Source organism: Bactrocera tryoni, unplaced genomic scaffold (assembly GCF_016617805.1).
Source record: "Bactrocera tryoni isolate S06 unplaced genomic scaffold, CSIRO_BtryS06_freeze2 scaffold_11, whole genome shotgun sequence".
Classification (NCBI taxonomy): domain Eukaryota; kingdom Metazoa; phylum Arthropoda; class Insecta; order Diptera; family Tephritidae; genus Bactrocera; species Bactrocera tryoni.
Genome location: NW_024395824.1, coordinates 20,189,331 through 20,205,337, shown reverse-complemented (window position 1 = coordinate 20,205,337; position 16,007 = coordinate 20,189,331). Strand labels below are relative to the sequence as shown.

Below are 16,007 nucleotides of genomic sequence, written 5' to 3'. Positions count from 1 at the left end.
TTCGGAAGTGCGAAATAAGTATAAAGGCAGTGTGAAAATTAATATTTTATAAAAATTATACTGACAGTACAAGGAAATACAAGTAAGTATCTCTTATTTTAGTCTATTTTTAATAAATTACACAAGTATTTTATATTTAATATGTAAACATTTCAGAATGCCACGCGGCAAACCATTAACCCTTGAGGAAAGGGGAAAATTGAAACGTATCATGAAGAAAGACGGTCGAATCGCGATATTGCGAGGCGGTTAAACAGATCTAGCTGTGTCATCGACAACTTCATAAAAATGGGCCATCTATATGGGAAAAAAAGCGACCAGGGCGGACATCAAGGATCGACAACAGGACGAAAATGGAGATTTCCAGGCTTGCAGTGAAGGAAAACATAAGCACAAAAGAGATAGTTGGAGAAATGGACTTAGGAGTAGGTGTGCGACGCGTACAACAAATTTTAAAAAAAGATTTAACTCTCTCCTACGAGAAAAAATGTTCCAAACCAGCACTGCTACCTCGGCATAAATTGGCTAGATTACGGTTTGCTGAAAAATATATTTGTTGGGATGAAGAATGGAAAACTGTAATATTTTCGGATGAGAAGAAATTTAATTTGGATGGGCCGGATGGTGCAGATAAGTATTGGCGCAAGAAAGGCACTCCCAAGCAAAAACGTCAACGCCGAAACTTTGGAGGTGGTTCCCTAATGGTTTGGGCGGGAATAAGTTACCGAGGAACCACACCTATCTGCTTCATTAGCACCAAGATGGACTCCGATTATTATATCCAGCTTCTAGATGATGTCTTAATATCGTTTGGAGAAGATATATCTGTTCCAGAATATATTTTTCAGCAGGACAACGCAGCAATCCATCGTTCAAGGAAGACAAAAGAATTCCTATTATCCCGCGGAGTTCCAACTCTCGATTGGCCTGCGATTAGTCCTGACCTAAACCCAATTGAGAATCTCTGGTCACTGCTAGCGAGTAAGGTTTTCAGTCATGGACGTCAATTTAAGAACATTAAAGAGCTCAAAGTAAAAATTCAACAAGAATGGAGGAACATTGAGCCATCGTACATTCATTCTCTCATTAACTCAATGCCAAAGCATTTGGAAGAAGTTCTAAACAATAACGGAGGACATACTTCTTATTAAATTAATAAATATTTACCTAAGAAACTAAAATACTCTTGTGCCTTTATAATTATTTCGCACTAGATTTGAATTTTTTTTTAATTTTTCCTCCTTGGAGCTCAAAGGGTTAAAAATTTAATTTTTGTTCATTTGTTTTTAAATCGTTCTGAAATACATTAATATAATTCCTAAATAAATTCACAAAATATTAGAAAGTTCCTTTTTTAAGAAATCTTTTTGTAGTGCCTTTATACTTATTTCGCAGGGTGTATTAGAAGAGTGGTCTAAAATAACACCTCAGGAGAACAGCGATACTTGTAGGTTCGATGAAAAAACGGTTAGCAGAGGTCATAAAGCGCCGTGGATATCCAACTCGTTATTAAAGAACAACAATTTAAATTTTACAATGTAACGCCTTCATAGTATATTTAGTGATTGTAGACTTTTGATCGCTTGTATTGTTACCTAGAAAGGGAAAAGTGCCGTTCACTCGTCTGCCTTGCGAACACGTGCAAAGAAACTTGGCACCAGCATTCTACATTCAATTCAGTATACATAAGAAAAATACAACTTGAACTAAAAAAATAAATAAATTTTGGACATACACAGTCTTACAAAAGTTTACATACGGTACTAAAATTTGCAATTTGATAAAGGAAACTGAGCATATAATAATTGTTTTTGTTTTATTTTATTTTAAAGTATTAAATATTAAAAAGGAATTTTAAAAATAGTTCAATTTAATAAATTTATATTTAATAACACAAAATATTTCACTTTTGCATTTTGAGAACTTTTACATAAGTTTACATACGCCTAGTAAATAAAAGAAAAAATTAATAAATTAGTACTCGGTATGACCTCCTTTGGCTTTTATTACGTCTGCCAGTCGAGAGGGCATGGATAATGCCAATTTTTTTGTAATATCGGGAGTAATTTTACTCCATTCCTCCATTAGTTCTACCTTTAGACCTGCTATGGATGGTATTTGCAGTTTTTTCAAATTCCGCTTCAAAATATCCCACAAATGTTCGATAACATTAAGATCGGGAGATTGGGGTGGATGTTCCAGCTTATGCCTGACGTTATAGAGAATCCATTCCTTTACCACTTTAGAAGAATGCTTCGGATCGTTGTCTTGGAGAAATAAAGAATTTCCTTCCAAATCTAACATTTCCACAATAGGAAGATAACTATCCTTTAAAATGTCAATGTACATAGCCTTATCCATAATGCCTTCTATAATCCTTAATTTGCCAACACCATTTGCGGCCATACACCCCCATACCATGACCGAACCGCCTCCATATTTGATTGTAGCGGTTATATTCTGGTTCTGTATTTAGTTTTCGCCATAAATTTACATTCATCAGTAAATATTACCCTTTCCCAAAACGTTGGGTCACTTATGTGAATATTCGCATACTTCTGAGCGTATTCAAACCGCTTTTGTATATTTACAGCTGTTGAAACCACTGTTTTTAATACTTCTGCGAACTGTTTGATCAGAATCTTACGATTTATTTCGACCGCACTTTGTTTGGGGTTTTCTTTTATTAATCGTATAACTGTTCTATCTGTTCTTTCGTCTAACATCCGAGGACGGCCGGTGCGTGGTTTACTTTCATAATTTCCATTTTCCTTGAAATTTTTTACAACTGTTTGCACTGTTGGCTTCTTTAAATTTAAAATTCTTCCAATTTCGCTTAATGAATAACCTTCATTCCTCATTTTTACAACGGTTTTCCGAATTGGTTCGGAAACTTCCTTTCCTTTGCCCATATTTATAGTAGAAAACACTTCTCGACTAAAGAATTATAATTGTGACCACCTTCTATGAAATGTCAAGCTATACTGATGATTTAAAGCAAATATCAAGAAAATCTGCAGCGGTACTCATAACGGCACACTTTGTTCTTTGCATCGTATGTATACTTATGTAAATATGGGAGTTTAAGCATTTTAACTTTTTTGTTGTTACTTTAGCGAATACAACAAATTTTGTATTGAAGAGTATTTATAATGGTTTTATCTTTCGTTTAAAGTTATAAAAACCAGCAACATATAAGCAGTATTTTGATATTTATAATAAAATTAAAATTTTGTGGTCGTATGTAAACTTTTGTAAGACTGTGTATTTTGAAACAAACATTTTTATATTGACTGCTTGTAGACTTATGACTCTGACTGTATAATATATTAACAAAAATATACTTACATTTGCTTTAACCCGAAATAACCCACGCGTACCATATGGCAACGCAGAATGTCATGTTACATTTTCATAAATAACTTGAAAGCTACACTACAAAACTACAAACTACAAACCGTTTTCTTATGCGAAAAATTTGCAGCTTTCCAGAATTGTGAAATTTGAATTATTGGGAGTTCAATTCGAGTAATTATCGTATCTGAAAATAAGTTGACGAAAGCAAAGGTGAAAAAATCTCGTTTTTCGATATGGCATGTCGGTAAGTGCTTTTATATAATGCTTATATTTCGACAGACTTTAAAATTATTAATACCAATCGAAAGATAAATAAATAAACCATAAAATGTGAATTCAGTTTGGTAAAAAAATAGTTGGTTTTTACTATTTTTTTACATTTTAACTTAGGCGTTACCATATGGTAACCGTGGGTCGCCTAGGGGACAGGTTTTTTATTCGTGTTTCATTTAATTGTTTGTGATTTTCTTTGCATTTTGGATCGCGTACGAAGTATTTTTATGCTTTTATTAAACAAATGTCTGAATATGTTCTTGTTTTTCATACTTATGTTTTATTTTGCTTAGAGGTTTATCGTTGCAACAAATGCTTGATTTTATTGAAGAGCTTGACGAAGCAGGTGATCAAGATGATGTACCAGCTACTATTTATATTGAACCCCCTCTGAATGGCAATATATCTGGTGAAGATGATGCGGAAAACGAATCTGGGGGAATACCAGATAATGTTTGTCCAGCGCAGCTTAAAAGCGGATGTGAAGTTGTAATGGCTAGTGGACGACGTTTACAAAATTTTGATGAAAATGAAATTGGAGGCATGTTTGAAAACAATATTGCTTCATATTTACATAAAAATAATTATCTTGGATTCTTTAGCTCCAAATATCGAAGATTTGCCCGTCGTTATTGTGGAAAAAGAATATAAAAGTATGGATTTTAATGGTCAACCTTCAGCATCCAATTGTACATCACCAGACAGAAAGCGGTTACGTAGAGTGCAACCAAAATCTTCAAATGCTTCACTGCCACAAAGTAATAAACAAACAACATTTCAACGGATAAAAGATGATGCGTCATCTCTTATTCCCATTTTCCCATATGCAAATTACGAGGATTGTCGTTATTTACTACCGCATCAGCAATTTGAAAAGTTTTTCGATGATGAATTATTGGGACACATTTGCGAACAAAGTGTAATGTATGCGATCGGACAGAATAGACCTAACCTAAGCATAGATGAAGATATTCGCAACAGCTAAGTGAGTAACACAATGCGTCGAAATAGATTTCAGGAAATTTTGCAAAACCTTCACTTCGAAGACAACTCTAATGCATCTTCAAAAAACGGCGACGGCAATCCCGATAAAATGTGGAAATTGCGACCATGGACTGATCATTTAAAAGGAAAAATGATTGATCATTTTCATGCCGAACAAAATCTATCCTTTGACGAAAGTATGATTTCCTACTTTGGCAGACACGGATGTAAGCAGTTTATCAAGGGCAAACCATTACATTTTGGGTATAAAGTTTGGTCCCTTTGCACTCCATCGGGCTATATGGTGAACTTCGAAATTTACCAAGGAAAGAATCCTCGTGCAAACGAAGATTATGAAGCGAAGTTTGGAAAATGTGCTGCTCCTTTGGTCAGTATGGTTGACGATTTTCCTGATTCATTGAAAGTGTTGCCATTTTCGTTTTATTTCGACAACCTTTTCGCTAGTTATCCTTTGTTAGGTTTTCTGAAAAGATGTGGATATAATGCCACGGGGACAATCCGTGAAAACCGCATTCCTGCAAGCTGTCCTCTGATGCACAAGAAAAATTTTAAATCAATGGATAGAGGTTACTCGGAATCAATTGTTATGAAAAGTACTGGTATTCGTTTGGTGAAATGGAAAGATAATAATGTTGTCTGCTTATTGTCTACCACTTTTGGTGAAAATCCTAAGTCAACGGCACAACGTTATTCAAAGCAGAGTAAATCCCAAATAAACGTACCCCGTCCTTGTGCGGTCACTGAATATAACAAATATATGTGTGGAGTAGATCGTTTCGATCAAAACTTGGCCCAGTACCGCATCGCATACAGGGGAAATAAGTGGTGGTCTAGCATATTTACCTGGCTGATAGATGCTTCTATTCAAAATGCTTGGCAGCTTCATCGAAAAGAGCAACCAAAAATGACGCAACTTGAATTTCGACGACAACTGGCCGTATACTATTGCAGACATTATGGTAGTATGCAGATATGCCCAGCAACTAAGTCGCGTAGAACATACTCTCCGGTACGATCAAACTGGGCACTTTGTAGTGCCATCACATCGTAGACGTTGTGCGGGTGAAAATTGTAGCGTTAACGGGCGAACAGCATATGGAAAATGTAACGTTGGACTTTGCGTCAAGTGTTTTGCAGACTACCATACAAAACCATAACTGTATTGTCATAAAATTTATTTTTTCTTACTTTAAATTTCAATAAAAATGCATAAAACAAGATTTTTCGAAGATTTTATTTCAAAAAGGAAGAGCAAAAAACCTGTGTCCTAGGCGACCCACGGTTACCATATGGCATCGCTGGTTTTTCGCATTTTCCGCAAAAGTTATATAGTGAATCGTAAAACGGACATCAATTTCGTACTCAGGAGGTCAAAATACATACATATGTAAGTCTACTTAATTTCAGCAAAATCTGAAAGAAAAACAGTTCTGGGCAGTACCGGGTTAAATTCAACTAATTCCATTTTGAATTTAACGAATAATTTTTTTGTCATCACCACAAATGGAAGTGAGAATACCAATCGGCAGTATTTCATTCAATTTGGTTACAGAAACACATTCAATCGAGCATTCCTACTGAAATGGAATGGAACATATCAGCTGACAATCGATTGAATCGAGTAATTATTTTTCAGAAACACATTGAGTGAGAGTGACGTCAAATCGAGAATTTGAGTCGAGAACATCGATCGAAATGGGTTACAGAAACGTAAAAGATGATAATTACTAGAGTATATCGATATTGGCAACCCTGCGTTGTGAGAGAGCAATCAGCTGCCATATTTCTGCGGCAAAAATCAAAATGCCGTGAATTCTCACGGCATCCTACGTCAAAGAGAGAAGGGAGTAGCGTTTTTCACTGTTCACTTACATTGGGCGCCCATAAGATACATAGATCGTATCAGCCGGGCCACGATTCTACGTTCTCCACTGTTTGTGCTATTAGATTATAGTGAACATATCAATTAAAATCTAAAACACAGCTATAAAGTTCCATTAGTTTGGAGATTGTTAGGCAGGGTAGGCGTTTTCCGATGAAGTCTTTATTAAAAAAAATGCGTTTTTTTGTATTTGTTTAGATGAAAGCACATACCTTAATGACGTATCTCAATAAGCTTAATGCGTGCGATGCGTAAATACTAATTATGATATATTTGAAACCGTATATTCTCTAGAAAGCTTTGATTCGAATGTAACTGGAAAGTTATTATTCGAGGTCGTTAATGAAAAGCTTTCTTCAGTTGTCGATATGACAAAATTCGCAGGACTGTGTACAGATGGAGAAAACGTTATGATTGGTAACTATGACGGTTTTATCGGGCAGCTGAAAAAGCATGGTATAAATGTACATAATCTTGATGTATGATGCAATGCACCTTGCTCCAAATTCTTAAGTAGAAATTTAGTGAAAATCTCAGAGAAAATCATAAACAGAATACGTGGTGGGCATAACCCACTGACCCACAGAAAATTTTTAAAATTTTTTAAATGTAAGAGTGCTGGGTCTCAGACATAAAAATGCTTAGAGAAGTTCGATGGTTAAGTCGAGGGGAGTGTCTCAACAGATTATTTCAGCTAAGAGAAGAAGTTCTGCAGTTCCTCGAGATTGGAGGTCTAGAAAATTTTGTAGTCGGTTTTTTTAAAGATAATAAATTTATTTTTAATTAAGCATTTATAACAGATATTTCCTTAATATTAAATGAATTAAATAAGTCACTTCAAGGATGTGAAAAAAACGAAGTTATTTTTATTAATTGCAGAAATCGAAGAAGGTAATTATGAAAATTTCCTAAAAACTGCATTGATTTTCTCAAAAATTAAATATATCAAACAATGTGATCACATTGTAATATTAGAAACTCTTTTTAATAGTTTTGAAGGCAGATTCAAAAAATTTGAAAAAATCCAACCATTACTAGATTTGTTTGAAAATCTCTTTCATTGCGATATATGTAAGTATGTACATACATACATATGTATGTACATATTAGTCGATATGAATTTTACTAGCAGTCAGAATTAATAATTCTAAGAAGTGATCGGGGAGTTTCAAACAAATCAAGTATTATTGAATTCTGGCAAAATTGAAAAGAAATTAATATCTTGTTCCTTAGATTTTGTAGGAAATTGAATGTTCTACAAAAAAGGTCTATTACGATTTTTTCGTAAACCCAAACGTTTAAAAGATATTAACAGTTAAAGTTTGATTATTTTTGGGAAAATTTTTTATTTTTTATGAATTTTATAACTCAATGAAAAAATTTTTATGAATGATGAAACTCACAGTTTTGTAGGAAATTTACTACTCTATAAAAATGGTCTCATATAATTTTTCGATTAAGTTAAGCGTTTACGAGATATTCATCAAAAAAAAATTTTTTTTTGTTTTTCGTTTGGTACTCTGAAAAATAGGTTCCTAGACACCTCTAAGAAAGCCTCTCCTAAAATCTATTCAGTTTCCATTTCAGTAAGAATTCAGTAGGAATGCTCGATTGAATGTGTTTCTGTAACCAAATTGAATGAAATACTGTCGATTGGTTTTCTCACTTCCATTTGAGGTGATGACAAAAAAATTGTTCGTTAAATTCAAAATGGAATTATTGAATTTAAAGCAAATGTAAGTAAATTTTTGTAAATATATTATATATGAATAGTTAAAAAAGATTTGATGCATTTTCTTTACAGAGAAGTACGTCGGGGCTGTTACGAATGGCCAAAAGAGGCGGTTACTGCACTTAATGCAGCAGCACTGCAGCGTTGGAAGAGGCCAATTTATGAAACCAAACGCGAGGAAGGAGCACGAAGAGGTTTGGGCTACCGTTGCTGCTGAATTAAATGCATTGGGAGGGTCCCACAAGTCCCCTAATCAGTGGAAAAAGGTAAAACTAAAATATTCTTGTGAATAGCATTACAATTTACATATGTATGTGTGTTGGTTTTTTTTAGTGTTGGATAGACTGGAAATCGGCAGTCAAGAAGCTGAACAATGCCCACAGAGCGTTCGCCAGACGAACTGGAAACCTGCCGTTGCAGGACGGTCCAAAACCGTTGGATGCCATGGACCGGGAAATTCTGGAGTTTCTTTCAAGCGACATGATGGACGGTGATGGGCTCACTCGCGAAATTGGTTTGTCGGTGAGTAACGTCTGTCAAAATTTAAAGTTGTGATTATAAATGTGATAATAAAATTGGTTTATATTGCAGACAACTGCTGAAATGGTCGATGTTACCATTGAGGATGAGGGTGATGCTACTGCCAACATTGGGTTGGACGTAAGTAACATATTACAAAACTAAAAACTAAGCTATTCAGTGATCCGTTCGGAATGCAGCTGAAAGAGATTTTGGAGAGACAACACAAGGAGCACATGGATGTTTTAAATGGAATTCACGATACACTGAGAGCTCTGCTGGAAACCATGACGGGAGGTAACGGGAGGCGATAAAATTTGTACGTTCTTTAAATCTCATAAATATTCCTTTTCTTCTAGCGACTGTTGCATAAGGAGTAGGCACAGCAAAATATTCATATTTTCTAAATATTATATTCATTGGTTGGGGCCAAGGCTTTGCGTATGTACACCAATAGCAGTAGCTGCTTCAAACGGGGTTACATAGACGCGCTCCAATTGTTGCTGCATTGAAATCTATTCCCGGAAGGACAGTAATGTTCACTACAATCGACTGTTATTATAATATATATTATAAAAAATAAAGAGTTAAACATAATTTGCAAACAGTATCATTTGGAGTGTTCCTCATATTTTTCTGAACACCACTGTATGTGAATTAACTACAAAAGTGGTTTCTTAAAATAGTATTTCGTTTAGCTCTTCCATCATTTAAAATGTTGAGTAATGAACCATTGCCTCCATGCGGAGAATTTTCAAGTGGATCAACTTCAGGAAGTGGAAAATTATATCTCTTTCGAATATTATGTAGCGTACAGCATGCATTAATTATTGATCCTGCAAATGAGGGGTTCACCGTTAGGCCACGGTCTTGGGAAAGGCACCCAAATAATTTTTTTAAAACTCCATTAAGGCGTTCCACACAATTTCGAGCTCATGCGTGAGAATCGTTGTAGCTTTGCTGACTAATACCCTCTACATTTCTGAATGGAGTCATTAGCCACGGCTGCAACGGATATCCAGAGTCTCCAAGCAACCATCCAGTTGACCCATTGGCAGTGTACTCATTCAGCATATGGGACTTTAGTGTACTGCTTTCCCATATGTAGGCGTCGTGCGTACTTCCCCCATATCTTGCAAAGCACGCCAGGATATTAAATCAAAGTCGCACACTAATTGCACATTTTTGGAAAAATATCCTTTTCGATTAATGTAGCAGTGTTCTACTGCAAGTGGTGGCTTCTTAATTTTGACGTGAGTGCAGTCAATCGCTCCTAAGATGCCAGGAAATCCAGTAGCAGTGAAGCCGGGAAGTGAATATAAACATAAGCCAGCTATAAATAACCATTAATCTTCAAGATTATAACACTTCAATTGCCGTTGCTTCACAATATTCTGCTGCTCTAAGGTAGTTGGAAAAATTATGTAACGTTGCGCCATATGATTTTGCAAAATCCATCGGCTTACCATGGTCTTACTTATAGGGCAAACAAAATCCTGACCTACGTCCCTAAGAAATGATCCTGTAGCATAGTATGCAGCGCTACACACAACCTAGTGGAGTTTGGAATAAATGTACTTCTTACTGCTGTGTCCATAAAAGGCTCGATTTCCACAAGGAGTGCCCGTACTGCAGTTCTGCTGAAGCGGAATAACTCAAGAAAACGCGGCTCGGGAATGCTGAATGGATCTGTCGAGTCCCTTAAAGTGCGCCTTTGTATTCACAACATATTCCTTCTGTCATGCCGTATGCCGAGCGTTATTACCAATAAACTCATAGCTGAAACACAATCAATTTTTATTTATTAATAAGAATTAAATATTTGTGCACACATTTCTATAATGCTTACTTTTCTCAATAATAGTTTCTCAAACATGAAGTTGTCAGTCTGATTCGGTAGATTTCTTGTCGATTGGCGTTCCATTTCTCTCACTGTTTCATATTTTGTCGACTTATGCTTACAGAAACACTCGTTCTCGATCAATCGACTAATTTGGATCGAATCGAAATGACGTCACTATAATCGATTATATTGTCGACAGAATATTGTCTTACAGAAACGCACTACTATTCAATATGTTTGAAATTTTCATAAAATAACTGAAAATCAGAGTCGAATGCTATTATTTATAAATATGTAAACTATTTTTAATAGTTTTTTTTTTCAGTTTTGATATTTTATATTATAAAAAAATGTAATTGAAAACAAAGATGAGTACAAAACTACATACATATATACATATGCGTATTGAGCAATGGCAACATTGTTCAAATGAAAACAAACAAAGATGGCTGATTTCTGCGTTTTTACCACGGGCTCAACTGTTCACACATTTTGCTTGCTAAGGAAGGAAAAGGAAGGAAGGGGAGAAGCGATTTTAACTAGCTATGCATTAAGTATTCGTTTTTAGGTAACCAGTCAGATATTTTTTGCAAAAAAATATATATTTTTTCTTTAAAAAGACATTTTTGTTCTTTTTCATCTAAATAATTAATAGTATAATGAAAATTAATAAAATGTCTTTTAAGTATATATTCACTATTATCTTTAAAAGACTTGGAACATAAAAGGTATTGCATGGCACCAAAGGCATTTAGAATCATAAAATTTTTCTCGCAGGGCATATTTGGTTTTGCGCTATAGGCTTGGTGATGTTAACAGAGAACGTATAATATAGAGAAGGTTCACCGCGTTGCCAAATTTACGATATTTCATTTTTTGGAGGGTTACTCTTTTCTATTAGTGGATTTCACCACAAAAGCAGGGGTACTCTTTTCTATTAGCGGATTTCACCAATATTTAACAGGAGGGTCGAAAATAGCAGAATTGAGCTTTTTCAGTGATAAATGAGAAAAATTATGCTAATTTCAATGTTTAGAAATGTACGCTTACAGATTCGGATATTTACAATGCGCAAGCGACTATGTATATAATTTATAGATATTCTCCATATATTTGATAACAAAGCTCATATGTACATACACTTGTGCTCACACAATTAAGCCACATTAACGTTATGGTGTACAAATTCATAAAAGTTGAGTTTTATTGATAAATCGAAAAAAAAGTTCACAAAATTAAAAGAAATTGCTTTAACTTTATTGTACTTATAGTTTTTTAAAGGTAAATTTTAATGCGAAAGCAAAAATCTGTTTTTTTTCTTCATTGGTATGTATTTTTCGTGCTCATTTAATTAAGCCACCTGCAAAAATAAGCTGTCAGATAAAAGAATTCGATGTTTTGTTCAAAACAACTTGCCTTATTTAGACTAATATTTTGTTGGGAATCCATTTTGCAAAATTACTTCTCTGCAGCGTTGGCTCATTGCACGGACCAGTGTGTTACATTGGTCCGGAGTAATTTTGCTCCATTCTTCTTTTGAAATTTGCCACAATGTAGCCTAATTTGACGGCTTTCTCGCCGCAACTGCCCTTTTAATAATCCCCCATAAATTCTCTATAGGGTTTAAATCCAGGCCACTCAAGACACTTGATACGGATCATCGCAAACCAGTCCTTAACGGCCCTGGAGCAGTGCTTTGGGTCGTTATCCTGCTGAAATATCCAAGCTAGTGGTAAATTATCGGCGTAATTTCCATTTAGGTGTTCGGCTAAAATGTCTCTGTACATACTGCCTGTCATTTTGCCCTCAACTTGTACAAGTGGTCCTACTCCGCTTGAAGTAAAACACCCCCACACCATGGCTGATGATCCACCATGTTTCACAGTTTTTTTTTTTGGTATACCGTGGGTTAAGTTCTTGTAGTGGTGGTCGCCTGACAAAGGGTCTACCGTCATTCCCAAAGACATTGAATTTAGATTCATCACTCCATACCACTAGATCCCAGAATTTTGAGTCCTTTTGCTCTCTCGCAAACGCTAGCCTTCGTTTGATGTTCCTTTTTGTAACGATCGGTTTGCTTCGTGCAATTCGCCCATTTAAGGAATTTTCCTGTAATCTCCGGCGGACTGTCTGTGCTGATACCCGTACACCAAGATTTTGCTCAATTTGAGCTCTTATTTCGCTCGAGGTCAAAAAAGGATCCACCTTGCTCATATGTACTATCTGCCTGTCGTCGTTAGGAGTTGTCTTTCTGGGTTTTTTAAGGGGAAGATTTTCAAAAGACTTATGTTTTTTAAAATATTGTAAGGCATTCTTAAACTTTTCCTTAGAAAAGGTTAAATATTCCACTACTTTCGCAATATTTTTGAACTTTTGGTAACATTCCCATATGACTCTTCTTTCACATGGAACTGTACTCTTGTTTTTACCCATTGTTTAAAACACTTTTAAAAAACGTTTTTAAATTAAATGGAACCAATAAACGTTTCACTTTTTTAATAATTTTTTTTACACAGACCGTGATTGCAAAGATTTTGTAACACTGGCTTAATTATATGAGCACACGCGACTAGCTCAACTGCGAGTTTATTTTAATTTTTTCGCCAACCACGATACTTATTTCTCTGAATATGATCTTAACAACTCCTCAACATATAACGGAATTTTTTTGCATACCGTCAGACAAATGAAAAGCTAATACGGTGAATTTATTTTCAGAAACATAGTTTTGCTATGCAGTGGCTTAATTATGTGAGCACAAGTGTACATATGTATATATTAGAGTGATTCAACAAAATTTTTTTTTTTCGTTTGCTACTCGGAAAAATAGGTTCCTAGACATCTCTAAGAAAGCCTCTCCAAACATGAGTTTTTAATTGTAACGGGAAGGTTCTCCTGAAACTCATAGTTTTGTGGGAAATTTACTGCTCTATAAAAATGGTCTCATATGATTTTTCGATTAAGTTAAGCGTTTACGAGATATTCATCGTCAAAACTCAATGCATATTAACCGTTGCGGGACGGGAACTTTTGTGACGGACGATCTCAAAGAAAAGTGTTTATTTCGTCTTCTGTGGCTATTTTAAGAAAAGTAATTTGATAATACATACATATATTTTTAGCGCATCCCTAAAAGGAGATATTGTCCTGGGAAAAAAACATCGCAAATCCATCTGTATTCAAATATATTAATAAAAAAGGTGATATTGTCCTGGGATAAAAACACTCGATTTCATTTTATTTTGTCGTTTATATATTCAATTTTATCTTATAAGATATTTTATTTATATCTGATGGCAAGGAGTAAAACATTTTTTACAAAATGCCAAGTTGCAAGCAATGCAAATCTGATTCGTACGGCTCTCTTTGGTCTTCTTAGCACAATTTACGCATCGTTGTCTCTTGTTCGTACTTTGTGGCAAATGATCTCTCAGATTTTGTCCTGTTCGAACTTTGCGCTGAATTTTCGCATTCTTTTTCCCTTCGTCGATGAGGCATTCGGGTAGCTCTACCAAGAATCCCAAGAACGGTTCTCTTTTCTGACGTGGATGGTTTGTTTCCGCATGGATAATCCAAGCATTTACGGCGCATGTCATCATAAGTCAAAAGAAAACTTTTCGCCACCATTTAGCAGACTTTCGGTCTAGTTCATACAGGGTAACTTTTGTCGGCCAAATCTACGCCACCCATAATGTTTCGGTATGTTTTCACTAAATCTGGACAAGTCACATCAACTCTGGTGCCATCTTTTTGTTTTCTTTGAACGGTGCCCACTGTATCCTCATGGCAATTGCTTAGAAGCATTACCTGTTTAGTATCTTGCAAAACCACTGCCAAAGTACCAGATGAATTACACTTGAAAACATATTCTCCTCTGTTTAGTTTTTCAGTAACTTTAGGTAAATTTTTTCTGTTAGATACACAGGTACCTAAAGCTGGAAAAGAAATATTATTTATCAATTTTGTTGACGTGAAAAAACCGTCAAAACACAATGAAGTGTCAGGATATCTGATGGTCGATGCCAATTTCACAACAACGTGTTCGCCTAATGTGGATGATGTATGCGAATTGTCTTCTTTTCCGGAACATACATATGTATATTAAAATTGTAAGTATAGCCAGTCATACTGTCACATCTCATCCATAATTTTATTCCTCTCTTCACTGGCTTCAAAGGCATATACTGCTTCAAGATAGAGCGACCCAAAAATTTGCTCATAGACTCATCAATGCTTTGGAATGGAGAGTCGGATCTACATTTTTGAAAGGAGCTTTTGTGACAATTGACCAAATCATCAATGAAATATGTTTTAGGTTTTGGATCAGGCTGGTATGATAACGAGGAAAAATATAATTTGGACATAACGTGTAAGAACGGATCTCTGGACATGGCTTTTTTTATGTATGGATTCCTCAATGAAAGGCTATTTGAAATATAGTCGTTCAAAGAAGGCACTCGATTATATGACATTACAAATGTGCATCCGAGAATTATGAGGATCTCACCAAAATCGGTTCTAGCTCGTTTGTTTTTTACATGGCTTATATTGTGAATATCAATTCTCTCATTGGCACAATATACTATGTGATGAATAAAGTTTCTAGGCAATAGCTTGAAAAATACCTCCAAAGGTTTCAGTCCACGAGTTATGCCCTCATTACTAATGATTTGTTCTTGGCTAATAGTGAATCGTGGCTTGAATGTCGGTTGTGGGTCTGTCCATATTATAATATCATCAGGCCATTCATTCACATTATCTTCTTCCAAACGTTCAACTTCGTATATTTCATCATCAGTACTTTCATTTTCACCATCATTTTCATCCATAGCAATTTCATTTCCGCGATCAATTTCTATTTTTTCATCATATGCTCTGCCGGGCTATGTGTTTTCTCCATCTTCTGAATCAATGTTGCTTTTTTCACTGGGACATCCTCATCACTCGATTCATTCAATAAGTTCTGAATTTGTGAAACACCCAGTCTGCGTGGTCTCTCCATTCTCTAAGTAAAATAATGTACTTGAGTACGTATGGGATAATAATATCCCACAAATAAACAGATTTGGCATGATTTCTTCCCACGGAACTTACCTTGACTTCTTATAAGGAAAATAAGTTATTCTTTATTGTAAACTTTTTATTTCAATATATTAGCACTATTTACACAAAATATAACTATAATTAATTTAAAAATCACTTATTTTATAAGCTTTTTCCAAACAAATAGCATCTACGCAACAGCGTGTCTAAGAAAATGACATTTAATAAAAAACTGATGACTCCAACCAACAGCTGGGATTTTTGTTTTTGTAGAGAAGAGTATAATGAATGATTTGGGACTGTTTTGAACCAAATCGCTTCCATATTGTGACAGATACGATTTTTTGATTGTC

The 16,007-nt window shown here is 35.1% G+C and overlaps 1 pseudogene; it reads right to left on the bottom strand.

The window, feature by feature from the left end:
- Positions 1-9,591: 9,591 nt before the first annotated feature.
- LOC120779846 lies at positions 9,592-15,440 on the bottom strand (annotated as a pseudogene).
- Positions 15,441-16,007: the final 567 nt, after the last annotated feature.